Source organism: Marmota monax, unplaced genomic scaffold (assembly GCF_021218885.2).
Source record: "Marmota monax isolate L192 unplaced genomic scaffold, Marmota_monax_Labrador192_F-V1.1 WCK01_AAM20220418_F8-fsc00001, whole genome shotgun sequence".
NCBI lineage: Eukaryota > Metazoa > Chordata > Mammalia > Rodentia > Sciuridae > Marmota > Marmota monax.
Window position 1 is genome coordinate 20,094,787 of NW_026693777.1, and position 27,999 is coordinate 20,122,785.

General features: G+C 40.8%; 1 long non-coding RNA gene across 7 annotated transcripts in view; it reads left to right on the forward strand.

The window, feature by feature from the left end:
• Window positions 1-27,999, forward strand: part of LOC124104589 (uncharacterized) — a 294,556-nt gene that overhangs the window by 35,738 nt on the left and 230,819 nt on the right. For all 7 annotated transcript variants that reach the window (XR_006855472.2, XR_009228358.1, XR_009228357.1 and 4 more), the window contains exon 2: window positions 24,610-24,708. This is a non-coding gene — a long non-coding RNA (uncharacterized LOC124104589). The remainder of the gene's footprint in view (window positions 1-24,609; window positions 24,709-27,999) is intronic.

Sequence of the window (27,999 nt, forward strand, 5' to 3'; positions counted from 1 at the left end):
AATACATACAAATACATGCAGTAATTATGTGAGTGCATTGTGGAGGTGGTTAGTGACTGAATAATATTAATAGAAATGAGGGATATAGACCTTGAACTGTCAATTCCAAGTTGGAAGGTTGTTATTTTTTCTTTTGTTTGCACAGTTTATAAATCTGAGAACTATGAACTCTCTAGGCTAGATAGTGCTTTGTTGTGGGGGATGATCTTGTGCTTTGTAGGATGTTTAGGATGTTAAGAGCCTCCCTGGCCTCTATTTACTAGCTATCCATTGATCACCATTCCACTCTGAGGCAAAACCCCAAAATGTGTCCAGACATTACTCCCAGCTTCCTGGGAGCAAATTTGTTCCCACTTTATTTGTCTACTGAATGGACCTGTGATGCTGGCTTCTCTTATATATTTCCAGTAGAACCTAAGCAAGTTTAGTTTGGTAAAAATGGCAAGTAACTTATACTTTAGGTTTAAGGAGGTCCAGGAATGTCAACCTACAAGTGTTTCCTTCTGTAAAAATACATTGCTGGAGACCTGATTAGAGAGTCCCTGTTGCAAGTCAAATCAGACAGGTCTTGTTTTTCCTTCCAATTCCAATATCCTTGGGAGGTATTTGCAAATCATTCAAGGGAAAATCTGAGAATAAATTTTAACCAACAAAGAAAAAAATAGCAAGACTTTTCACACTGAAAAAGCAGCAGAGCCAAAGAGGCAGAGGCAGAGCTAATGGCAGGAAGGGAGAGGGGTTTGAGAATAGTGTTGCTGCAGGCTAGCCAGGAGGAGAGCCTGGTGTTTTCCTGGGGAGGAAGGAAGAGTGAGAGAATTTTAAAATGCATGAGAAAAGTGAGCAAAGCTGTCAGATGCAAGCTTGGGGGAAACTGTGAGAACATTAGGCTCTGGGATGAGGGGATTAAGGATGTCCTTGGGGGACTGGCTTATGTACAAGGATCTGCTGATGTAGCCATGGCCTCCTTTTGTGGTCTCAACTTGCTGTACTCCCTCTCATGCTTGGGGCTCAGACAAACTGGCTTTCTTCTAGTTCCTGAAATGCCCTGTGTTTCTTTCTACTTTTCCACGTGCTGACCCACCTGCTTGGAACCAGTCTCTTCCACCCGACCCAGTTTCTTCTCTAATGCCTCTGCCTACTTAGCTGTTACTCATGCTTGAGAGCTCAGCTCAATCTGTTACATCTTCTGGGATGCTTCACAGCATCCTGCTCTTCATAGCACATTTCCTAATTGATAACTAGACCTTGATTTTTGAGATTATTTTGTTCCTAACCATCTATTAAAGTTTGAATGATGGTAGAAAGTATGTCAGTTTTGCTTATCATGGCCTCCATAGGTCTTAACTTCAGGACTGGAATGTAGTATATTAGTAAAGGTTTGGAATGAACTCATAAGGGTCTGGATTTTTCTACTTCATAATTATTCCTATTTAGGTAAAGATAGGATCCAGATGGAAAGGAAAATTATATGAGGAGTAAAGAAAAAGGTACCAACTCATCATACCAGTAGTTTTATCTTTGCTTTTTGAAAATACTTGTTTTCTTGTTTTTGCTTTTTGTTTTGGTGCTGGGGTTTGAACTCAGGGGCACTTTATCACTGAACCACATCCCAATGTGAGACCCACAGAGTCTCACTAAGTCGCTTAGGTGCTCACTGAGTTGCCGTGGTTGGCCTCAAACTTGCAATCCTCCTGCTTCAGCCTCCTGAGTCAAATACTTGTTTTTTATCAAAGCCTAGGCAACCAAAAAATGACTTTCCTGGCCTGTATAATTAAAGTTATCCTGAAATCTGTCAATAATTAGATTATGGGACTTCTTGGACCAGACCTCAAATTCTTATTTTTTTTAGAGTTGAATATATTGGTCAAGATGTCCTGGGTTCAATAAACCTGAATCTCAGGCAGAAAGGGGATTATGTTTCTAGATCTATCTTTCAGAACTGAGCCAAAGGCGCTGAAGCAATCCCAGAACCTCTTAGATTGTTCAGAGAATGTTTGGATCCTGAACATTTTATTCTGTAATGATCTCCAAGGGGAGTTGAACTTGAGTTTGAACAACTGTGTCTGGAGGGACTATGTTTAGGATTAGCTGGTAATACTGAAGTTCTCTGTTGCCATGTGACAATTACTTCAAGGTGATCTGTACCATGAAAATCAGCCTCAAATTTAATTCCTTCTAGATATTCCCTTATTTAATGGGTTAGCAAATAGTAGAAAAGAAATGAAAAGAAAATTTTCTGTGAATTATTCCTTAAAAAGTCAGTCCCAAGGAAGATCAAGAACAACACAAACTTTTTAAAGTGCTGATTATATACCTGACATTATGATAAGGGCTGAGGTTATATTGTTGAAGTTCACAGACATGGAGTTTAAAGACTAGATTTCTAAAATATTGAAATAGTGGGATCTATTTATTATGTGTCCATCTATCATCTCTCTACCTCTTCTAACAAAGAATATACTCAGAAATTAAATAACAGAAGACTCCAATTTGTTGACAGTTTAAGCAAAAGTATTAAACTCTTAACAATAAAAACCCATTAAAAGGAAAGAAAATTTTTCGTGAATATAACAGGCAGGGGGACAAAGGTTTAAAATATTTAATTACTTTATTTCTTCAGGAATGGAGGTTATTTTTCTTGACAAAAATTAACAATGCAATGTCCTTTTAAGAGCTGTTGCTCCTATATAGAGCTCCCCCCCTTACATAAATACACACACTCAGAGAGAGAGAGAGAGATGTGTGTATATGCGTATACATATATGCTCTTTAGGAAATTAGGTGAATTTTATTCATCTGTATCTAATATGAATGTATTTTATATACCTGAAAAGGTACATGAGGTCTGGTGATGGGCCAGAATATTCAAAATGGAACAATCCCGAAATTTCTTTTTGGGGTATCAGGACTTGAACTCCAGGGCACTCAACCACTGAGCCACATCCCCAGCCCTATTTTGCATTTTATTTAGAGTCAGAGACTCACTGAGTTGCTTAGCACCTTGCTTTTACTGAGGCTGGTTTTGAACTTGCAATCCTCCCGAGATGCTGGGATTACAGGCATGCGCCACTGTGGCTCGGCTGAAATTTCAAATCATGTGTTTATCTGCTAGCCCTTCCTGGTTCTTCTCTGGTTTCCTCTTCTCTAATGACAGAAAGCTGTTCTCTTGAAAAATAAGTATGTGTAAAAGATGGTTCTATTGCCTATAGAAGAGCCTACTTTGTATGGTCTCATAATGATCTTCTTTTCTGTACCTCTTCTTTCCTCCCTTCTCATCCTATTGACATAAAGTCATCCATAGGGCTTCTCTCAGCAAGACTCATGTATTAATCCAGGTCTTCCAGGAGGTAGATGCCAAAACAGAATTTCATCGAGGAGATGCTGACAAAATAAGAAGAGAACTGGGTGAGATTTGGGAGAACCATCAGATCATGACAAAATCTGACCATGAGTGAAGGAGAGAGGAAATAAAGATTTTGCTGAAAGCATTCTGTACTGCTGACAGAGCTAAAAAAAAAAAAAAGTTCTAAAGGAAGTTTGGTAGGGCTCTTTGGGGAATTCTTAAGCTAAATTCAACCCTCAGAGGGGTCCTCTATATCCCAGAAAAGAGTCTGCCTTATAGTCCCTGCCACGCATAGCTGTGCTTGGGAGCAGCTAGAGGGAAAAGGAACATTAAAGCCAGAGCACTCATGGATTTCAACAAATGTCTGAGCTTAGCAGCAGCCTGGAGTCTTTTGTTGTGATACTTTCTGCGGTGGGAAGTCTGAGAAGTACATTCACATGGCTGGCGTAGTTCACAAGTTCATTCAGAACTTGGTTTGGAAAACAGACCTACTCTATGCAAAGTTGGGAAAGCTTTCAGGATTCCACAAAAACATTCAGTAAGGTGAATACCAGTCTCAATTTCTTCCTAGAATGTTGGCTATCTTGTTTATAGGTGAAGTAATAAAAGAAACAATATTTGGAGAGTGGGGTGAATTCTGTTCTGTATCTAATGTGAGCAAGTTTTACAAAACCCAAAACGGACATAGGGTCTTATCATAGGTTCTAATATTTAAAAATTGGAAAAATCCTAGAGAATCAAGGCCATAGGGTGCTTACTATTTATATCTAAGCCTTTCTTGTTTCATCCTCTTTCATGACTGGAGCCTGTTCTCTTGTTAGATTGAAAGAGGTTTGCCACATGGATTGGCTCTTTCAGCCTTCCCTCCACCCTCTCTCCTGTTTGGAATGTTAGAAAGCTGTAAGAGCTACGTGCCTCAGACTCACAGATACCAATTTCGATCTGCCAATTAGATGTACTCAGGCCGAGATTTAGAAGAAAGGAGGCAGATGCCATTGTCTTACAGCTTTTGTTGCAAGCTAGGTCATGACATTGTAAGTGTTGGAAGAGATGTGCTGGTGGGTCCAGGATCCCAGTCTAGTTGTCAGCTTTGTGGGATGAAGGTAGGTCATGACCACAGCCAAAGCAGCAGCTTCCTGATCTGTGGATAATTGAATGGACAAATGAACATTTGTTGAATAAATACACATTGTAAATTAATGAACAAAAAAAATGAATTTATGAAAAACAATCTTCCTCTCTGGGGAGTCACATTGGGGTGACCTTGAAAACTGTAGTTGAATGGCAGCTCTCTAGGTGATTGGAGGCTCTCTGCCTTGCCTGATGCTTCTCTGGTCCTCCTAATGTCCTTTTTTTTTTTTTTCTTTTTGTGAGTGTTGGGGATTGAACCCAGGGATTCATGCATTCTAGGAAAGTGCTCTACCACTGAGCCAGTGCAGCATTTCAAAAAAATTATCTTGAGACAGGTCTTGCTAAGTTTCCCAGGGTGACTTTAAACTTGTGATCCTCCAGCCTCAGCCTCCTGAATAGCTGGGATTATAGGTGTGTGCTAACATGCCCAGCCCCCACTGTCTTTTTAGGCCCCTAATGCCCATAATTATTAAGCTCTCTCATTCTGTTTTTTGTTCTCTACCTGGACTATGTGGAATAAGAAAAGGAAGATGTTGCTCTCATTAATTCACTTATTCATTCAGTCAGTCATGCATGCATTTATTCAACAGATGTTTATTTTTAAATTTAGTTGTTGACTATTGGCCTTATGGCACTGTGTGGGGGTACTGAGGATTCCTTGGCAAACCAGACACAGATTCTGCCATTATAATTTACAACCAAAAGCCAGGGCCCTATGAGAGGGTCAGGGAGAGGATTATTAAAGGCTAAAAGGCTAGTGTATCAATAGCTAAGTAAGCTATGGAACCAACCTAGGAGCTCTTCAACAGATGAATGTATAAGGAAAATGTGGTATATATACACAATGGAATATTACTCAGCCATAAAGAAAAATAAAATTATGGCATTTGCTGGTAAATGAATGTAACTGGAGACTCTTGTGCTAAGTGAAATAAGCCAGTTCCCCCAAACCAAAAGCTGAATGTTCTCTCTCATATGTAGATGCTAACACATAATAAAGGTAGGAGGAGGGAAGAATAGAAGTTCGTTGGATTAGATAAAGTGGAATGAAGGGAAGGGAGGGGAAATGGGAATAGAAAAGACAGTAGAATGAATCAGACATAACTTTCCTATGTTCATATATGAATATACAACCAGTGTAACTCCACATCATGTACAACTACAAGAATGGGAAGTTACATTCTGTACGTATAAATACATGTCAAATACATGTATAAATACATGTCAAAATACATTCTACTGTCATGTATAACTAAAAAGAACAAATTAAAAAAAAATTTTAAAAGGCTAGTGTAGGATGCCCAATTTGGGGAAAGAGGGATAACGAACACGGATTGAGCATCCATTATATTTTCAGGTTTTATTATGGGATTTTATATATTTCATTATATTTAGTCACCACAACAATCAATGAAACAGATTATTAGCCCCATTTTGCAGATGTACAAAATAAAACAAGAGATTAAGTGTCTCGTCAAAGGATCTGAATCAGGATCTGCCTGACCCCAGACTCCACATTCTTGGAAAGCACACATTGGTAACTTGGGACAATGCTTTGCAGTCACTGCATCTCCTCGAGACTCATATTAAGGACAATACCTTAATATACCTCATTAGTTTTGTCACGTCTCTGCAGCCCACTCAGCCCTCTTAATTCGCGTTTACTTTCCCTTTTCATTTGGTTCTTATTGGTTTTCCTTTCCCTTTTTCCCCCTTTGGCTTGCCCACCAAATGCCTTCTTTACCTTTGATTCTGCTTTTAATTTTCCCTTTGCTACTTTGCTCTTCCCCCTACTTTGGACCTTCTTTATTTCTGTGTACCCATCTCTTTCTCTTCTTCATCTTTCTTGTATCATATTCTTTCTGTCTCATTTCTCTCTCTGGTTCCCTCAGGTTCTTGGTCTCCCTTTCCCTCTCCCCCACCTCCCTTACTTTCTCTCTCTCTCTCTCTCTCTCTCTCTCTCTCTCTCTCTCTCTCATTCACTCTCCGTCTGTCTACTATATATCCCAAAGTCAGTCCCTGGCTTGGAGCCCTTGGACCTCTCTATTTCTGGTCCCATGTTTAGGTTGAGAAGATAGATAATTCTACCATTTCTCTTGGTTCTGCCATTGGATGGGAGAGTTAAAGAATTTTTACCTCCTAGTTAGTGAATATACTCCTTTCCTCATATATTCTTGTCATGGTTTGAAACCTGATGTGTTTTTAGCACATTACTCTTGCTCTTAGAAAATTCATCCCAGTGAAGCCACTCCTCCTTCTTCTTTCTCTGCCTGACTCTGTAGGGAAGGAAGGGTTTGAAGATGTGCCAGCTGTAAAATACTGCCCTCATGTAGGGATGACATGGAGTGTAGAATTCCATGCCAGATTTTTTAAAGTACTACTATTGACTTGGGATACAAATCAAATGAGAAATAGAAAAATATAAATGAATATTGCTCCCAGTTAATCTTCTCTTACATGCTATTATCATGTGCTGCAATTGGGCTTTTTGCTAAACTTTCCTCTCTTCTGATGGGCAATGTGCCCTGATCAGACATCTTTAAGAAGGAGGTGTGGTGGCTTAAAGTCCAAAAGGGTAATGTTTAATATGATAGTCTTTAGAAAAAGAGAGAAATCTCATCCTATTTCCTTTTTTTAAAGGCAATTTTACCTTTTGAAAAGACCTACAATTTTTCTTGTTTTCTTTTGAGATGGGAAGGTGAAATCTGTAAAATCATGGATTAATTTTACTCTTTATCTTCATTTGCTTTGATTGTCAGACTTCATTTCAATACTCTGCTTATCTCCCAATACTCTAGCAGAATGGTTGCCTTCCAAAATTTCCAAATCTCTTTCCCAACATTTCAGTAGTAAAGATGCAGATGACTGTTTTATATTTTGTGGTAAGCACATTAACCTTTTCAAAGAATGTAATAATCACAAATGAATTATATAATTCAGGATCTCATTTCCTTTCAATCTAATAAAAACTTAAATGGGGGAAGTTAGGTGGTTTCTTCCCAATAAATCACTGTTTCACGGCCCTTGGGCTAGAAGGGCCCTTTCCCATCCCTGTGTAGAATGGTTGCTGAAAAGTTAATGGAATTTGGGACTAAATTTGTGTGCAAGTTATCCAGTTCAACAGAAATAAAAGCCCCATTGTACTTTGTAATGGAGAGCTTGGTGTTCAGCCTTGGAAGTAACACTTTTTGAAAATCACTTACAAACTTGAATTTTATGGAGAACAATTGGGATGATGAGTTAGCTGAAACATATACTATGTAAAGACTGGTGAATAAATACGTTGGCAAAAAGAAGGGGGTTGGAGTGAGAAACAGGAGAGAGGCAAATAGATAATACTGTATTTATCACAGTATGGGATTCATCTTTTAATTTAAAATATAGGTGTCACATCCACACTCTAGTTGTGGCAGGTCAGTAGGGCAAGTTGCAGAAAGGTGAAAGAAAGTTCCTGGAGACAGTGTACAAGACACTGACTGAGAAAAGATGACAAGAGATCAGTAATTTTGCAAAAAGAGTTTAGTGGTGATAGACAGAAAAGATAGCACCTCTGTCCCTCAAAGTGCTTTACCAATCAGTGTCTCCTCAGCTTCATGGCATTTTGTCTAGTGGCAGCAGGCTGGATGAGTGACATGTTTCCTTCTCACAGTGCCCTCAGTTCTGCATCTATTCTCACTCAGAGAGAGGTTTTATATGTTAGGCTGCAGAAGCGGTGATATCATCAGCATTAGCTTATATAACCAGCATCTCAAGGAACAACTGTCCTGGTGTACATGCAAGACTGCAGCCTCTACAGATAGCACTAACTTGCCTTGGTTCCCAGTTTGCCTAAGAGAAATCCAGTGTTTTTCAAGTTAATATGAACCTGGATTTTCTGTCCCAGACTTATTCCCATTGTTTCCTTAACCTGACTAGGTTTTGGGGAGCAGAAAGAGCATATTAGCATCAGGGTGTTTTACTGTTCCCCTTTTCTTCAGGAAAGATACACTCTACCTACCATGTATCTGAATGTCTTCATAATCTTATTGTGCCTATCTTCCACAACATCCCTCAGGAGGCTCATCAGAATGTAGACTGTAACCAATTCCCACAATAGCAACACAGAGAGCAAAAGAATGTGGTAAGCTCTGCTATAAGGGCAAGTGGGCTAAACAATATAGGAGGTGATTGTAACCAAACAGAAAAAGGATCAACACTAAGCTTGCCTATTAGAGTAATAGGGGTTTACAACTTGTAAAGCCAAAACCACACTGTGATAATTTCAGGAATACATACACAACATCCTGTTTAAATGAGGGTACGGGTGCAGTTAGCATATCAAACACTTTCTACTCTGAAGTATCACCTTCCACAATTGGGTAGTTTCTTCATTAAGCCAAGTTGTGCCTCTATGAGTATTTAGGCAGCTACAGTGTGTTTAGGACAAGTTTCAACTGGGAACTCAATGCTCATTGCTTGAGGAGAAAATATGGCAAGTGGGTAAAGTCACCACTTGCCATGCTAGCTTTTACTAGGTTCCAATTAGTAGGGTTGTAGACAAAGTGGGAGGTATACAGGCTGATGTATAAGGTCTTTTCCAAGTGCATCAGCTAATCTAGTTATATGACAGGTATGACCACGCATGGGTGCCACAGTCCATAACCACCCCCAAGGGGAGGGATTGCTCCCCAACATGTTGTCTTACTTTGCTACCCTAAGTAGTTAGGGTCTTTGAGTATAACTGTTAAGTTTCACTGATCAGTAGGGATCTAACCCCTAAACAGAGGGCAGAGAAGTGTCACTGCCATTGTTTCTTTCTCTACAGACAGGAGTTTCCTTCTCATTTCCACCTGTGTTGTGCTTAGCCACCATGAGCTGTCAAATAGTGTACCCCAGCGAAAGCTTAGCCAGGTCTATTGTTCCCATGCTAAGCAGAATACATGATATTTAGTGTTCTTAAAAGAGGGTTAATTTAAGTTCAAGTCCTTAGGGCAGTTGTCCAGCTATAGCCAGGAGTGGTGGGTGTCACTTCAGCTTAACATTCACTTCCATTGCATTGAGGTGACCAGTTGTAGGTGCCATGGGAGACCAGTGGAAGAGGATAGAGACAGCTTGCTATATATCCATAAGTCTCTTTGTTCTTCACTTCCACAATGGTTCTTGCCCATTCTGAAAATAGATTAGCTCTGAGGATGAAATATCAGATATTTTTAACAGGTGTTAATACAGGCAAATCTTGATTATTCAACAGATAAGCAACCTTATCATTTTGAGAACGGTGCTGGCCGGTGGCCCTATCTCGAGGTTTACAATACTATATTTCTGATCTCATTGGTCCTTTTCCTCATGGGCTTGGGAAACCATTCACATGAAAAATAGACTATGTGGGTCCCCTGTGGCATGTCTTCTGGCAGCAGCAATAGCAAATTTTTCTGTGTTCCCATTTGTGGAGTACAGGTATCCTTCTTAAGCATTATTATTTGAATCCAGTAGGTTTGTTTGTCCAAAATCTAAGCTTATTTTTACCATATCTGTGGGAGTAGCACACATGAAACCAAGGAGTTGAAGGCTATTTATGGTTGCTTTCTGTGATGCCCTTCTGCAAGCATGCCCATAGTGGTCCAGTGTACGTGTCCATCCATGTTAGGGCAACCTTGCAGCCTTCCAATGGGAGGAAGGTCTGAGGAAGTCAAACTGCCACTGTGTGCTGGTTACCTCCCTCAAGCTATATACCCCATCACATAAAGCATTGGCCATAGTTGCTTCAGGAACAGGCAGAGCAAGAGTCACCAACACATACAAAAGCTTGGTAGGAGCCAGGATTACTTTGCTATGGGCCAGAGAACTCTTCTTTTTTTGTGGTCTGTCTTCCTATCTAGCCAAGAAGCCACATATTTAGTGGCATATCTTTTAGCTATTTACCTTTAGTTAGTTTATCTGGTTCTTCATTTCCTGGAGGAGAAGCATGGCTGTATTATGCCACATGATATAAAGTCAATTCCTAGTGTGGCAATTGTTTCTGATGCCTTTCCATATCTTTGCCTTCTTCATAGCTGTGACCAAGGTCCTAAGGGAACTCATTTATTGCCCTGCTCTTGCCACAGGATCCACTCAAACTTATCATGGCAGCTAAAATCATCCAGTTCATGGGGTTGCTTTTGGACTAATATGCCCGAGGTTTGTAACAGCTCTATTAATATTTTTGCTTGGGAAGAGGCTTTGAGGTCCTTAAGTTCCCAGTTCCATGGGGATTTCCTTTTTATTAAATAATTAGAGTGGTTTTAACATTTGTAACAAGTGTAAAATGGAAGGACGCCAGCATCTCAACACTCCCAAGAAGGTCTGACTACTTTGGAGTAGGGGAAACTTGGACTTTATCTATAATAGCAGATAACCCTTGAATACTTGGCAAACAGTCCAGGTCTTTGCAATTTGGAAAAGTTGACAGCCTTGGAAATGTTCCACCATTTGATCTGCTTCCTGTAGGTGGGAAAAGGACTCAGAAGTTAACGCCACATCATCAATATAATGAAACATCTATACTGTTAGGTTTTGTTAATAGGCCATAATACTACCACCATCCCATGACATATGCTTTGGCTATTAAATATCACTGGAGAAAGACACTGCAAGTTCATTGTTGCTCCCATATATAAGCACATTGCTCCTGGCTTTCCTTATTGGACCCCTTGTGTTTCCTTTGCTCCCTTTCTCCCAAACTTCCATTTCCCTTGATTCCTCATCTTTTCAGTTCCCCTCATATCAGCTATAGCATAGGCTTCTTGAGAAACAGGAAAGACCATTAAAGGGGTAAGGATTAATACCAGAGCTCCATAATATTCTCTAGGAGCCATCTGGAGAATGGTGTCCTTCATTCCCACTGTGACTGTTTCATTATCAGGACCAGCATAATTCAGTGTATAAATGGCATGCCTCTTCCTAACTCTGTTAAGATGGCATGCAATTCTTCCATGGATTGCCATCATGGGGGCACCATGGGCAAATACCCAATATTGGGCCGCATAGTTTTATACACAGCTATCAGTCAGGACAATAAAATGATGGCACAGTTCTCATTAACAGCTAAATATAAATGTTGCCTCAGAGTCGGGTGCATGGTGACTGAGGCAATTTTACCCATTTTACTCCCTGATAAGAGCATGTTTTCAGCACCAAACCAAACAGCCTCATTCTGCTACAGTTTCCCTGGCTTGCTGCCTAAAATACCCTACCAATTTAGCAGCAGTATGATCTCTCATGCAGGCATGCATATGCCCTTTGGGAGTGGGCAGATTTTCAACATCTGCTCCCACCAGCCATGGCAGATCTGTCTTTAGCTTTGGAGTTATGACCAGTCTGACCCTTTGTGCTGGCAATTTGACCAGCTCATCCCAGTCCTCATCCTCTTAGTTTGAGGTGCTGGGTTCACAGGGTCCCGTTTATGGGGCTTCCATTCCTTTTGAGTAACTGCAATCCTTACACTAGCTCATTGTAAATGTTTACCTTTTTAGTTTAGCAAAATGGCAGGCTAGAGTTTCCAAATTTCCATCAGCCCTCTTCACATAAGCAAGTAATTGCTCAGTAGTTCCCGCTTGAGTTAAAGGGGCTTCATGCTTCAGCTTTAATCCTTCCTACAATTCCTGAGCACAGACTCAGACTTGTAGATCTGCCTCTTTTGCTGCCCACAATGATGTGAGGAGGGGCCACCCCACAGCTGCTGCTATCTTGCAGAGCATTTTCTTTTTCTTTACACCATGTTTCCTATGAGCAACAGTACTTCCCCTAATGCTTGGGGCATTTGGGGGACATGAAGGCCTCCAGGCACTCATAATAGCTGCTGCTCCAAGAAGAGTTCAGTGGTGATAGGCTGAACAGATAGCAAAGTGTTTCACCAAGAAGTGCCTCATGATGTTCAGTTCAGTGGTGGCTGGCTAGACAAGTGACACACCTGCTTTTCATAGTGTCCTCGGTTCTGTCCCCACTCAGAGAGAAGTTTTACATGTTAGGCTGCAGAAGCAGTGACACCGTAAGCATTATCTTCCTTAGTTACCTTGTATGACCAGAATCCCAAGGAACAACTGTCCTGGCATACATGCAGGAAAGTACCTTTCTACAGATAACACTAGCTTGCCCTGAATCTCCGTGTATATAAGAGAAAGCCAGAGTCCTTTAAAATAATATGTATCTGGACTATCTGGCCCAGGCTTGATCTCATTTCTTCTTTAAATTTGCTGTGTTTTGGGGAACAGAAAGGAGACATTTGGGGACAAAGTACTCTATTGTCCCCCTTTTCTTTAGGGATAATACAACAGGACATTGAGAACTAACAGTAATAAAAAGAAGCCTTTATTGAATATTTAGTACTACGCTTAGTGCATTATATTCGTTTTGTTTGTCTGTTTTAGTCATGATAGCAACCTCAAAGGAAGGCATTGTTATTTCCATTTAATAGGTGAGAAATTTGTGGCTCAGAAAGTTAAGAATCTAGTCCAAGTTTAGGCAATTAATAAAGGCTAGAGCCAGAATTGAGCACAGGTTCCTTTGACTTTAAAGACAATGCCCTTAAAAATAATACAAGTATGCTTCAAAAGAAAGAGATAGTGAGCAAACAGTTGCTTGCATGGAAAAGAAAAAAACAGTCCTTTGTTTTATGCATGGCTGTATCTTGACACCTTCCCACTAGGTACAGTGAGAAACTGCATTACCTCTTATTTCCATATATTAGCAAGGTGAATGTGCCTCACTCATCTCTATTTACCGAGCAAATGCCATGGCATGGGTTCAATGAAAATTTTCTCCCTTGTGTTCCAATCTATTGCTGATGTGACAAGGACAGAATTGTCAGAGCAGCTCCTAATTAAATAGTTCAGAGCTTCATTAGGAAGATGTAGCTGAATGCAGGACTTACCAGGCAAGTGCTGACCACAGTTGACACTAATTGGTCCCTGGGATGCCAACCTTACACAGCATGGGAACTAGACACTGAGGAGAGGGGAGGAGCACCAGGCTTGCTGAAACCACTTTTGAGGTAGATTTTGGGACCATCACCATTGGTCAGGAAGGGAATTCTTGTAGGCACAAACTAAGGATCAGATTTGAGAATGTCACCTTGGCTTTTTCTCCTTCAGTGAGTCAGTGACCTACTGGACCCAGAGCATTTGTACTGTGGTTGATACCCTTTCAGTGAATGCATGTGTATGTGTGCATGCGCTCACAGACCACAGAGGAATGAAACAGCACAGAGTTGTGTCATCTCTGTTAGAGAGGCAGGACTAATCTATTTAATTAATCTTCTACCTTTGGGGGTATGGTAAGTATTCAAGAGACACTCCATCTTAGGAGTCTTCCTGTTTTAAAAAAAAATGAATTCTTGCCCCCAAACCTTAGTAACTAGGGCAGGTGAAAAGATGTGAGCACCCACTGGTTCAGTCCTAGCTTTCATGACAGAAGTTCTGTGTGGGATTCTCACTGCACTATGGGACCTTACTGACTCTCAGACCAAGGGACTAATTCTTTTTTTCATTCTCAGGTTCGCATAGGCCACTCTGAGACTAGTTAATACTAATACAAACAACACTAGATCTTCAAAACAGATTTCAAAATCTGTTAAATATCAAGATTCTGGATGTATCACTGATTTTCTTTATATTTTGCTTCCTCCTTGAGATCCTGCATGGAAAAATCCAATATTTTGATCTCACAAGAGACATTTTATTATTTTCTCAATTTTGTAGGTGATGAAACTGGGGCCTAGAGAGTAAGACCTTATGCAAGTCCTGAGCATTGGAAAGAGGCAGAGCAATGACATGTTTCAATTCTTTTGACCCTAAATTTAATAACTTTTCTGCAATGTACCTTCCTCTGTAACAGTTTCTTCTCTTTCCATTTGTTCTGCTGTAGACTTCACCATGGTAGACTGTACACACTTTCAGCATTCTCTGCCTTGTCTCCAAATAATTTTGGTCAAGTTTCTACAGGTGCTTGATATGTAGACTTTGTAGGGTACACACATGCCCTATAAAAACACAGGGCAAATAAAGAACAACCGAGAGGTGGTTAACCTTATCCCCAGACACTACACTAGCTCACTCTGCAGGGAGACTTCACAAGAAGTTTGTGTCTGTAACACCTTCACAGTGGCCCTAAGCAAAGAAAGCACTGTGGCTGTCATTTCACCCATCATCCTACAAAGGTTTAATGGACTTGACTTTAGGAGTAATGTGTGTCCTGTGAGATGAGGGGTACATTCCTAAGATTAGAGAAGTACTGTGACAGTTCCTTTACAGTTTGTTTTTGACTACTTCTTCATCTATAACTTAGTACTGAGCAATGCATTTTTTAAAGTGCTTCTTTTTAAATCACCTTATACATCTTTCATTCGCATCTGCCTTTCAGCTCCAATGGAATTCTGTCAAAGGAGAGGAAGCATGCTTTTGTTGTTGTTGTTGCTGTTAGAACTTGAAACATAACTTTAAAAGTCTGGATTCACAAGCAGTGGTTTTTTTTTTAATTATATGAAGCTGTTTCTTCATGTATTTCTGAGGAGGACATTGTTACTCTCCTTATGTCTAGTCTGGGGAGTTTGAATTCTGGGCTATAGTGTATTTTGGTCTCCTAATCTGTTCCAAGTAGCTTAACCTTGTTCTCTTGGCTACTGTTTAATGTCCCTTAGTCACTCTTAAAACTGGCCTTGTTGTGGCTCCTCCTGAAACTTTCCAATTGATTGCACTGGGGCCCTTCTCTTCTTCCACCTCTACCCAAGGGTATGGTCTTATCCCTGGGACCTCCCTCTGGGAATGCTTCCTTTGATGTGGACTTGGTTGTCAGAGTAAAGGAGCACCAAGAGGGGGAGATTTCTCTATCTTCTGATTCTGAGGAAAGCTGGGTTTGTTTTGAGAGGGAAAAGGATTCAGTCAGTGAGCTCATTGAAATTTGACACCATGTCAGCCAGGCATCAGGGCCCTCTGCACTGCAGCTTTGTTTTATTTTTAAGCAGTGCCATCCTATTGTCTCAGGTCAGAGTGACTGCAGCTCCTTTCAGTGGGACCCTTGGTCTTTGCATGGAGGAGCAATATCTCTGACTTTCAGAAGTGCCATCTTGGGTGAGCAAGGACATCTTCCCTTCCCTGGAGCTCACTGACCAGCATGGCCTATTGTAGAAACATTTCTGAGCTGCTTTCAACACTGATGCTTAAGGGCTATTATGAATGAGAATTTCTAGCTCGGGGAAAGGAAAGGAAAACTAACTCACTCTCTCTCTCTCTCTCTCTCTCTCTCTCTCTCTCTCTTTCTCTCTCTTTGGTACTGGGGATTGAACTCAGGGGCACTTAACCACTGAGCCACATCCCCAGGCCTATTTTATATTTTATTTAGAGACAGGATCTCACTGAGTTGCTAAGGGCCTTGTTATTGATGAGGCTGGCTTTGAACTTGCAATCCTCCCATCTCAGCCTCCCCGGCCGCTGGTATTATAGGCGTACACCACCGCACCTGGCCACTTCTCATTTTTAAAGGAAAGAAAATAAACATTATTATTTGATAGCAATTAAATATTACTTGTGATGATTTTTTATTTTTACTCTTTGCTTCAATCAATAGTTGTTTTTAAAAGTTTTTTTTTTTAAAGAATATACTCATTCAACAGACATTTAAGATACCCCTTCTATTTCTTTAATGATAATAACAAAGATTAAGTTGTTACTTTGTTCCAGGACTTGCTATCCTACAAGCAGTATTTTATTTGAGCCTCTCAAATTTTCTATTAAAAAGGCATTATTATCATTCACATTTGTTAAATGAGGAAAGAGACCCATATGAGGTTAAAGAAAAGTAAAGGCAAATATCTAAATATTATGGGAGATGCTAAAAAGTCACAATCCTTGCCTTAGAAGAGAAGTATGTCAGAATGAGAAGGAACCTTAGAGACCTCTGACAATACCATCACATCTTATAGATTAAGTCCATCACTTGCCCAGGGACCACAGTCAGTAGAGGAAGACCCTGGATGGGAACCAAGGCCCTCATCCCAGTGCATGTGCCAATATGTGCTTTCTTCCTCCAGGAGTTTAAAGTATTGTTAGAAATACCACCCCACTTCTTCCCTCTAGCATCACAACTCTGGAAGAGGGCATGTTCTTAATGTACAAATGAAACTTGCAGATAAAAGTTTCCATAGGCACAGAGAGATCTTTTGGAGGTTTCTGATGTTCCCGGAAGGCTTAGTATAGAAGAGAGCCTCTAGCTCAACCCCAAAGGGTGTGAAAATTTGAACTCATTGAAGGAGAAGAGAACAGATGTTCCAAGAAACTTCCTGAATAAAAGCTTTGAGTTTCAGGAGATTTTGTCCATTAGGCAGAGGATTCCTGTAAGGGAGTAATGGGAGACAAAGAAGCAGGTTATTCTGAGCTTTGCTTGCCAGATACATGAGGGACAGATGGACGCAGAACAAGAAGTGGTTACTGGAAATAATCTAGATGTGAGCTGATGCTGCCCTGAGCAAAAGTGGAGACCAAAGAGGAAAGGAAATCTTCATGTTGTGACAAGATTGAGGGCATTTTAGGGTCTAAATATACATTGAGATAAAGAAGCCATTACTGCAGGGAGGAGGTTACGATGAGCAAGAAGCTGTCTCTGGGAAGCAGGAATGATGTGGTTCAATTCTGGGGTCAGGTGGAGGTGCAAGGCTACAGGCTTGAATGCAGTTGATTTGCACCCTATTGATTTTCCTGAGCAGACCATTTTCACCCTATCGATTTTCTCGGTTGATTGGGCTGTGTTTTCTTGTTGGTTAGAGGTCACTTTGTTCCCTTTAGATTAATTTTTGGCTTCTTGCTACTTCTCTTGTTAGTGTGTGCTGCTCCACTCATGACTGGCAGCTGTGGGCCAAATACGACATTTCCACTTGGTAGTTTTATTGTTTGGTGAAAAGTTGAGGGTGCAACAGGAAGTAGAACTTACAAAGGAGATTGAGCCTAGCTCAGCCATCTGTAAAGAGGTGTCACCGTGGCTATCATAGCGAGACTAGGATTACAGAAGCTACACTGTCCACGTGTGCTAGATGCTTGGGTAGAAACTCCTGGGAGAGTGACAGGAGTTGCCTGCTCATGCTTCCCATACCCTCCAGCACAGCTGAGCCAAGCTTGTGGGAGACAGCCTGGAAATAACCCTGGGGAAATTCCTTCATTATCCTGGCTCCGTTTTCTTTACTCTTCTATAAAATTAAAAGTTGGTACTGATGCATGAGAATTTCATGGACAAAAGTCAGGATTTGCAGTTAGAAGACTTGAATTTTGAATCTCAGCTTGTCCTTGGTTGGTCTCTTGTCATATCTGTATTCCTTATTTGTAAAGTAAGGATGCTGACATCTGCCCAGCCTACTTCACTGGGTGAGATACTGTGTCTGGCAATGCTGGGCACACTTTTAAAGCTCCAATTCCAGCTCATCTCAGCATTAGGACTGCCCTGAAGCAAATCCCACTCTTCCCAGCAATTCAAGGGGGTAAGTGAAGCTGGGGGAGCCAGCTTGGGCTTGTGTCAATGGAATCACAAACACTGCCCTTAACGATGGCCATGATATAGAAAAGGTTGAAGCAAAATCCTGGCCTGGCCCTGGAATCCCTGTACTTCTTGTTTTATTTACAAAGCTTATCACCAAATGCTAAAAGAAAATAAATTGATTTCCATCTTTACTGATGTGTTAAAATTGCTGCAACACCTCATATTACCAAATAGATTTACTGTATAAATTGGAACATAATTGGTACTTCAGGCAGGTCACAAATCTACTTTGGCAGGAGCGAATCGCTCACAGTACATTGATTATCAAAATTAGTTAATTCAAGACAAACATTGCATTCTCTGATTCCTGGCACAAATCCCTCCAAATCTTCCATGCATTACTGCTGTAGAGCTAAAAGATAGATATCCATCAGGTCACTGATTCTCTGCAGGGCTGATTTAGATGGTACTTATGCTAGTGCATCCACCAAGAAGAGATAGATCTCATTTATTAAAGCTGCCAGGCGGGAGCTTAAATGATGGGATTTAGTAATATTGTACTAATCTGTTGCCTTTATTTACTGCTTCCTGTCTTACTGGTGTAAATCTTCTCATGGAAGAATGTCTCCTAATTCATTCAATTTGACTTTCCTCATGAGGAACAGAGGCAAGGTATATCCTCATGGGAACTAGCATTTTCTGAGTGCCTCTGTGTAGATAATATCGGTGCTTCACCCAGATTCCCTTCAATAATGTTGTAATAATATGGCAGGGAGCAAAAGGGACAGCAGGCTGGGCTGTGGTGTGTTTTCACTTCCTGTAGCCAGCACCTGCAGCTCCTTTTTGAGGAGGAGGCTTCAGACTTACCTCCTTCAAGCTACTGGAAATTGCTTTGCCACACAGAGAAGCAGGAGGGCCTGGGCATCTGTGTTTCTGGGAACATAGTGGTGGCACATAAATAATGACTGATAGGTTCAGGAGCGTGAAAGCCCAGTTCCCTTCCCGCAGGTGTAACTTACACTCTGGAATTCTCCTGCAGGAGCAAGCTGAAGCCAGTCTCTCTGAACTTGACCAGAAACTGCATCTTTGTGTGGCTTCTTCCCTTTCCATGCCTATTCTCCCCCCTACGCCTAGTGGACCCCCCCAAGGGTACTTCCTCAATAAATCAGGTGTATATGAATCTCTGTCTCAGGGTTGGCTTCTGGGAGATGTGATATGAGACACTCTGAATTCTAGATAAAGGCTGGGCACTTTAAGTCTACTATTTCGTTTAATCTGTATGATAAACAGAGTTAAGTTCGTGTCTAATATCTCATTCAAACTTTGTCATAAACCCGAAGAGTCAAGTATTATTATCACTCTCATTTTGGCTGTGGTGAGGGTACTGGGGACTGAACTCAGGGGCTCTTGACCACTGAGTCATATCCCAAGCCCTATTTTGTATTTTGAGACAGGGTCTCACTGAATTGTTTAGCACCTTGCTTTTGCTGAGGCTGGCTTTGAATTCAAGATCTCTTGCCTCAGCCTCCTGAGCCACTGGGATTAACGGTGTGAGCCATTACGGGCGTGAGCCACTGCACCCAGCATCACTCATTTTATAAGTGAGAATATGAAACTCAGTGGATTTGACCACTGGTGTTCCAGTTATCTATTGATACATAACAAACTACCCCCATACTTTGTGACTTGAAACAACAAACTTTTTTTTGGCTCACATATTGCAATTTGGGTAGGGATGGTGGGCCAGCTCAGCTAAGTGTCAGTTGGAGCAGCTCAGTTGGGACTGGATGATCTACTTCCAGCATGGCTCACCCACACAGTTGGCAAGTGGTTGCTAGTTCTTGACTTCTTTCCTCTCTATGGGGTGGCTTAGTCTTTCTCACACTATAGTGGCTGTGGTCCAAGATTAAGCATCTTAAGAGACAGGTAGATGACAGTTTTCTCAGGAACTGGTCCTAGAAATTGTTATAGATTCACTTCTACTATATTCTAGTAATCAGGAATCCAGAACATAGGTCTATCTCTTGATGGGAGGGGTATCAAAGAATATGGGGGCCCTTCTTATTAATTTCAGAAACTGCACATATTTAATATATACCTTTTTATAGCTTTGAACAAATACATACACCTATGAAATCACTATCCAATTGAAAGTGATAAATATTTCCATTGTCTCCAAGAGTTTTCTTGTGCCCCTTTGAGATTTTGTTTTGTTTTGATTTGACTTTTTTCCTCTGGTAATATACTTCACATGAGATCTACCCTCTAAACAAAATGTGAAGTGAGCAATATACTGTTGTGAACTGTAGGCAGCTCTCTGGAACTCATGCGTCTCGTGTAAATGAAACTCTATACCCATTATGCTAGTTAGTTTTCTGTTACTGTAACAAATACCTGAGACAAACTTTTAAGGAAGAAAGGTTTATTTTGCTTCATGATTTCAGAGGTTTTAGTTCATGGTCACTTGGCTCCATTGTCTTTGGGCCTATATCAGGGCAGAACATCATGGCTGGGAACATGTGACAGAGGAAACTGCTCACCTCATGCTGGCCAGGAAGTGGGTAGAAAGAAGAGGTCAGGATCATAATACCCCCTTCAAGGACAAGGGCCTAGTGACCTAACTTCCTTCTACTGGACCCCACAACCTAAAGGTACATTGGGCTGGGGACCTAGCCTTTAACACAGACCTTTGGAGAACAATCCAGATCCAAATATATTAAACAATACTCCCCATATCTTTCTTCCATTAATTCCTGAAAACCTTCATTCTACTCTTCTCCTACGAATTTGAGTATTTCAGATACTTCATAAAAGTATAATTATGTAATATTGTCTGCCTGTGTCTGACCACTTAGCCTAATATCCTCTAGACTCATCCATGTTATCACAACTGGCAGGATTTCCTTCTTTTTAAAGGCTATATAATATTCTTTTGAGTGGACAAATTATATTTTCTTTATCCATTCATCTATCAATAGATATTTAAGTTGTTTCCTTATCTTGATTATTGGGAATAATGCTGTAATGAATAGGATTTTGAACAGGTCTTGATTCTAATGCTTTTGGATATCTACCCAGAAGTGGGGAGGAGGAAGGATATTTTAATTGCTATAGTAGTGGGCTAGTAAACAGGGGACAGGATTCAAACCCAGGCCTACCTAAATTCATAGCCAATCCTTTAGCTTCTAAATGTTCTTAGCATTTAACACTTGTTCCTTCTACTTAGTGGCTCATCTCCTTTCTTGTGTGATGCTCTGGCCTTCATAAAACATACACTTGAAGAGAGTATTCTAGCACCTTAAAGACAGACAGTCTACACTGGTGTGTGATATTCAATAAGTCATCCCATTAGTGGCTATAAAAGGGGATAAATAAATTTGTAACTGGAACTTATAATTTGGGATGTTAAAATATTTTAATGGTAAAGATTCACTTTTTAAATTTGTATTAACTAATCAATAGTCAGAAAGGGGTTAGCTGTGTTAGGTGGCAGATAGGAATGTGTGAACAGAATATGTTTGGATTCTGGAGAAGGAAGAAAGCTGAAACCTGGGGCTGGCTGATACCACAGCTCAATAAATATGTGAATTTATAGAGAAAGAAACATCACGGCATGGTGTTGGTCAAGAGTAGACATCTGGAAGCTGGAAGTCATTTGTGGGAAGAAGGTGGAAAAAGGATATTTGGGAGAACAATGGTATTCTTTGGCTCTTGAATAGTAGATACAGGGACCTGGTCCTGAGGTTGAGGTACCAGAGAGGTATTGGTAATGAGGTAAGAGATAAGTGGGTAAAATTAGGATATCAGTCAGAAAGAGACTAGAGAGTGAGTTGGCTTGATGATGGGCCATTAAGCCCTTGTCTTGAAGACTTCCTGAATTCACCAGCTCCAGTGCAATGGGAAGGGGCCATAAGTAAGTCATAATTCCAGGGGTTCTGGTTGATACCCAGAGGTTGTGAGACAGACTTAGGCTTTAGATAAAAATAAATTTTATTTTAAAAACCAGCCCCATCACATTTGGCATCTTGTTTTAGAATTCTTATCCTTAGTTTAGCAGTCTGTAAAATTGGGATAATAATAGATATTTGAAAAATTTTAAGAAATGTTACCAAGAATGCATACCAAGTTCTCAGCACATTGCAGGTGCTAGTATATAGTAGCTAACATGAATAGTCAAGGATGGAGGAAATACTTTTCATGGGAGTGAATGGATGGAGCAAAAATTGAGTTGGATATTTGTGTTAGAAGGAACCAAGTTGTGCCTTGCACCTAAGATGGATGCTAAATTTACCTCCTGGGCAAGATTTTGTGCTCTGAAATTCCTTATTTGCCGTAGACTAGTTCTTGTTGTGTGGTCAATCGGATCTGGGTAGTATGACCTGGATGTTTCCGTGTGGGTACATTGTTCAAAACAAACACCAGGGACTAAACTTTGAGATAGAATTATAGAATTTTAGAGCTAAAAGGAATCTGAAATGGTACCATCATAGATAGTTGAGACCTAAGAAGGAAAAATGACTTACTTAAATTCACCCAGATGGTCAGTGGAAGAAGAAGAACTGTAACCTGGTGGTTAACTCTCAGTTTTCTAGGGTGGCTTTTCAATTAGTACCACTGATGTACAAGTTGCTTCACGTTTCAATAGTAATAATAATAACAACAAAACAATAATAATAATAACTGTTATTATTCACAATACTTATTAAATGTTTGTTATGAACTACTTATAGTGCTTTATATTTATATTTCATTAAATCCTTACAACCATATGATATAAGCACTATGATTTTCTCCATTTTTGGTGAGAAAGCTGAGGAAAAGCACCCAAGGATGTGCCCAAGATCATGGAGCTAGGAAGTGGCAGCTTCAAAGTATGGCTCCAGATGCCCTGCTCTTGACACTAGGCCACACTGCTTCCTGTGCATTTCAGTGGCTGGGAAGATAATGACTATGTTGGATGGAAGGTGACCAGGGAGTGTTCAGTCCTGGTATAGTGGCCTTCTTGCTGTCCTTTACTGTTGTTTCTAAGTCCTGTCTGACCTGCAGGGTTTACTCTACCCTGTTCTTTAGAATAATTGTGATACTCTTTTGTTGCTACTTTCCGTATTTTGGATCTTGAATGTCTGTCCCCCAGAGTCCCATGTGTTTGATCTCTGGCATGGAGCACTATTAGGAAATGATGGGCCCTATAGGAGGTAGGACATAGTGGGAGGAAGTTAGGTCACTGGGGGAAAGCCCTTGAAGAGGATATTGGGACCCTGGCCTCTTCCTGTCTATGTCTTTGCTTCCTTGGCTGCCAGGAGGTAGACAGGCCTCCCCCACCATGTGCTCTCACCATGATGTACTGTGCTTCTGTAGGCCCCAAGCAACAGAACCAAGTGACCACAGACTGAAACCTCTGAAACTGTGAGCAAAAATAAACCTTTCCTTCTTTCAAGTGGATTACCCTGAGTACATTGTCACAGGGAAGGAAAGATGATAGCATATGACTTTTCCATTGATCCTATTCAAGTTATAGTTCAGCTCCTCCAGCTATACACTAACAGTTTTACTTAATTTTACATAAGGTTATTATAGCTAAAGCCTTTGCTGTTTAGATCCTCCAGCTATACACTAACAGAGCTTTCTTTTAATTTTGCATAATGTTGTTACAGCTAAAGCCTTTGCTGTCAAGGCAAAACATTGCCTTCCAATAAAAAGGAAAGGTGAATGACGAAGAAATTGAAAGCCTCCAGACCAAGTTTTTCCTCTGGGTCCTGTGTGTTCTGGTTAAATATTGTGAAATATCTCTGTAGTGAGCTGAAAGAGGGACTTCTTGAACAGCTGAAAGATTGTTTTAGACAGAGAAAAAGAAATTTGGTAACAATAATAACAGAGGATAACCAGACACATGAAAACTAGAACTCAATTTTCCAGTATTCCTTGCAGCTAGAGGTGATCTTGTGAACTACTTCTGGCCAATAAGGTAAGAGAGCAAACTTTCACAAGATATCTGATAAAGAGTCTAGGCAGGGGAAGAGAATATCTATCTCCTTGAACTTGTCTGTGATGCCAGAATTGTGGTTCTCATCTTGTGACCATAACAGAACAAGCATGAAGATGCAAAGCTAATACGCTTAGATTAGTAGAGCAGAATTACAGAATGAAACTGAGTCCTTGATAACATTTTTGAGCAGCTAAAACAATACCAGCAATAGCCTACTTATGATCTTGTCATGTGAGAAAAATAAAACCCTACTTGTTTGCAAAACAAACAAAAAAAGTACTGTGATATACTGTGATATTTCTTAAGTGAAAAAAGGTAAAAAAAAATTCTAAGAGATTTGCAAAAATTAGGGAATGAGTGAATTAGTTATAAGGGTAATCAGAAGCTAACAACTCTGATTAAAAAGGCAGCAGCAAGCTACTGGGAGAACTGAAGAATGCAGTCAGTTCGATAGCTGGATTTTAAGTTGAACTTGTTCCTGTTTCTGCAACTCCAAATTGGAAGTCTCAAACAAATCATTGCTTACCCTTCTGGGGACCAGTAAAAAAACAAAAAGCTGACCAAAAAAACCCAGCAAGGTAAACTCTGTGAATGTTGTCTCTGGATTTTCTGCTGTGCACAGTGGGAGCTCTTTACTACTTTGCTGAGAGGCTGATTCTAACTTAATTTTCAGAAGCTGGCTTTGGAAAGCATTACCCTGTACCCAGCTCCCTCACTGAACACACCAGCCTGCATGGGAATGTGCTGTTGTGCACTTGACATCTTCTACAAGGTAAGATGCTAGAGAACCTGGTCTGAACTGTATTTGGTGATTCAGAGATCAACATAATGCCTGACATGTGAGTGGCATTTGAATCAGTAGGGTCCTGGCAGAAAGCAGATGGTGCACTCAAATTTAGTTCACTGAAATGACTATTTACAAAGGTGTGAGCGTATATAGGGAACTGGATGGTATGGTGCAGCACCCTGAGTTCATGAGAGTGTGGAGCCATTATCACCCCAAGTCTAAAGGATGCTTAGGGAAGAGGTGGCTGTAATCCCCAAACACAGGCAGCTATGGGTATATTTAGGGCTGCAGCCTGCTCATGGCAACCCCTTAGAGAGGAATCTGGGAGAGTCAGCTCTTGCTTTCCTCCCTCCTTTGATCTACTGCTGATGCTTCCCAGTGATTGACTCAAACTGGGTTCCATCCATAGGAAGATTAGAAGATAATCTGTATCGTAGTGTGATTTTAGGAGGGATGGCAAGACCTTTTGATCCCAGCTATCCCCAAAACCTCTCTCACCTTGTAGCTGATACCTGAAACTCCATCTTCATTGCTCATTTCCTTGATTTGACTTTATTTAGAAGGCAGTGCCAGCTAGGAAGAAGAGAGGGGACTGAGGGATAACAAGATAAGGTACACATTGAGGAGAGCATTATGCCAATACAGAGTTGGTGCCAAATTAATGCAGTTGGTAGAGTTTGGTTTCCTGAGATACAGTGCTAGATGGACAAGGGTAAAGAATGGATATAGAGAGGTGAAAGGAAGATCTCCAGCCACCACTTATAAATATCTGTTGAGCAAGTGAGTGGTATGTTCTCTTAACATGCTCTCCAAGGAGTTCCTCCCCCTCCTTTCTTACTCTTTCCTTTGTCTATTTGCACCTCTTTCACTCACTCACTCACTAATTATTACTTGCTTTGTACCATATGCCAACAGTGCTAAGTGGCAGGAATATAACAACAGAATCCATTGTTAGAAAGAACACATTGGCGGTGGGGGGGGGGGGCTACTGGGGTTGTGGCTCAGCAGTAGAGTACTTGCCTCGCACGTGTGCACGTGTGAGGCCCTGGGTTTGATTCTCAGCACCACATAAAAATAAATAAATAAAATAAAGATATTGTGTCCATCTACAACTAAAAAATAAATATTTTTCATAAAAAGAAGGAACACATTGGGATAGGATTATGACAGTATTATGATGACATTTGGTCAGTAGCACTTCAACAGCCACACTTCCTTGCAAGGTTCCTGAAGGAAATACACGTGTGGAGAATAGAGCGATATAAAGCAAAGTATCATTGTTGGTGGAGACTGGGAAGTTGTGCTGGAACATGTGGAAAGCCTCTTCTTGCCTCACCAGGAAGGCCCAAGTGGCTTAAGTCAGAGAAGGCCAGAGGTCTTTCCTTTCCACCCATAACTCCTAACCCCAATATTGACATAATCATTCCTACTGGAGCAAAAGCTGCTTACTTCTCTCTACCCTGGTATTCAGCCTGTTCCCTGCTTAGGGATTTTTCCTTCTGTACCCCTGAGGAGTTTTAGTACTACTTCTAGGCCATCTTGTTTCTCTCCATAACAAGACCATCCATAGGAAGATTAGAAGATAATCTGTATCGTAGTGTGATTTTAGGAGGGATGGCAAGACCTTTTGATCCCAGCTATCAAAACCTCTCTAATCTTGTGGCTGATACCTGAAACTCCATCTTCGTTGCTCATTTCCTTGGTTTGACTCTATTTAGAAGGCAGTGCCAGCTAGGAAGAAGAGAGGGGACTGAGGGATAACAAGATAAGGTACACATTGAGGAGAGCGTTATGCCAATACAGAGTTGGCCCTCCTCCTGGTCTGGTGAGATGCTCTTCTGTGACCCTGCTGACTCAAGAGTTCACTGTTTTCTCCCTGCCTCCCTCCCTCCGTCCCTCCCTCCCTTCCTTTTTCATTTATTTTTGTGGTTCTGTGACTTTAACTGCAAGTATAGGTTTGTGTAACCACCACTACAATCAGGATATAGGCCGATTCCTTCACTCCTCAAAACTCCTTTGCTCTCCCCCTTTATAGTCACACTTGTCCCAAACTCTTGCAGCTGGGAACCACTGATCTGTTCTCTACCACTATCATTTTTGTCTTTTCAAGAGTGACATATAAATGGAATCATACGGTGTATAACCTTTTGAGACTGGCTTCTTTCACTCAGCATAATACCTTTGAATTTCATCCGACTGATGTGTTTTAAACCATCTGGTTTTGTTCTCTCATGGATTGGATCTGCCTTCACTCAACAGCACATTGCCTGCCATCTAGAGACTAGATCATTGTTCTGTCTGTTGTTCAACTCTTATTAAAAGCCTGTGTTTTAATCAGGCTCATTTGTTTGCAAGGAATACTCATTCAGCTTCCCCCTCAAAAATGGGAGTTTATTGTAAAGATCCAGGGCTCCTCTGGGAATCCAAATAAAGGAGGCTCTTATCATGGTCAGTTTTGGAAATGGGAGGTGGTTTTGGATCTAAGACAGCTTTGAGGGAGAGTTTGTAACCACTGTATCTCCCTTAGAAGATGCATGGATTGCCTCTCATCCTGTTTCTCCCTTTGTATCTTTGTGCTCTGTTTTCACTCTTCTCCTGATTACATGCTGCATCTACTTTCCTTTTGCATTTAGCACATGGTCTACCTTTGCCCTATGATGGTTTGACAGCTGTCCCTGCTTCCAGCTGGAATTTTAGATTCAAATTCCTGAGGAACTATCTGATTAACTCTGCTCATCTTTTGAGTCGGATATCTTTTGGGTTTATGGCCATCTGATAGTCTCTGGCCTGCTTGGTTCTAACCACCTGTGTCCGGTTCTGATGGGGTCATGGTGGACTGGTAGAATAGATTCTTTAGAATGGGGGGAGATGAGGGTGGAGTGGGCAATGGTTCATGGTTCTAGTATTTTCCATTAAGAAAACACTTTTTATGTTTCTTCTTCAGATATTCTGTTGTTCATTTGATCAAATTAGGTCATAGGAAAAGTGTATTTGGTCCATCTTGGTTACCCTTCAGCAGACTGCTTTCACTCAGCTGTTTTATTACCCTGCTGACTCTTACCAAGGGAAATTTCAAGGAAGAGTCCTGTTGAAATTGTGACTTAATTTTCTGTTTTGAGGACATTATCTATATAGTGCTTCTAATAGGAAGCTCCATGTGAGAAATTTGTTTTAGGTATGAACTTAAGAACACACGACTTCCCTTAAGGAATTGGCACGTTTCCCTCCTCTTAACCAAGGAATACTGAATAATTAATTCAGTTTCCTTTTGTTGGT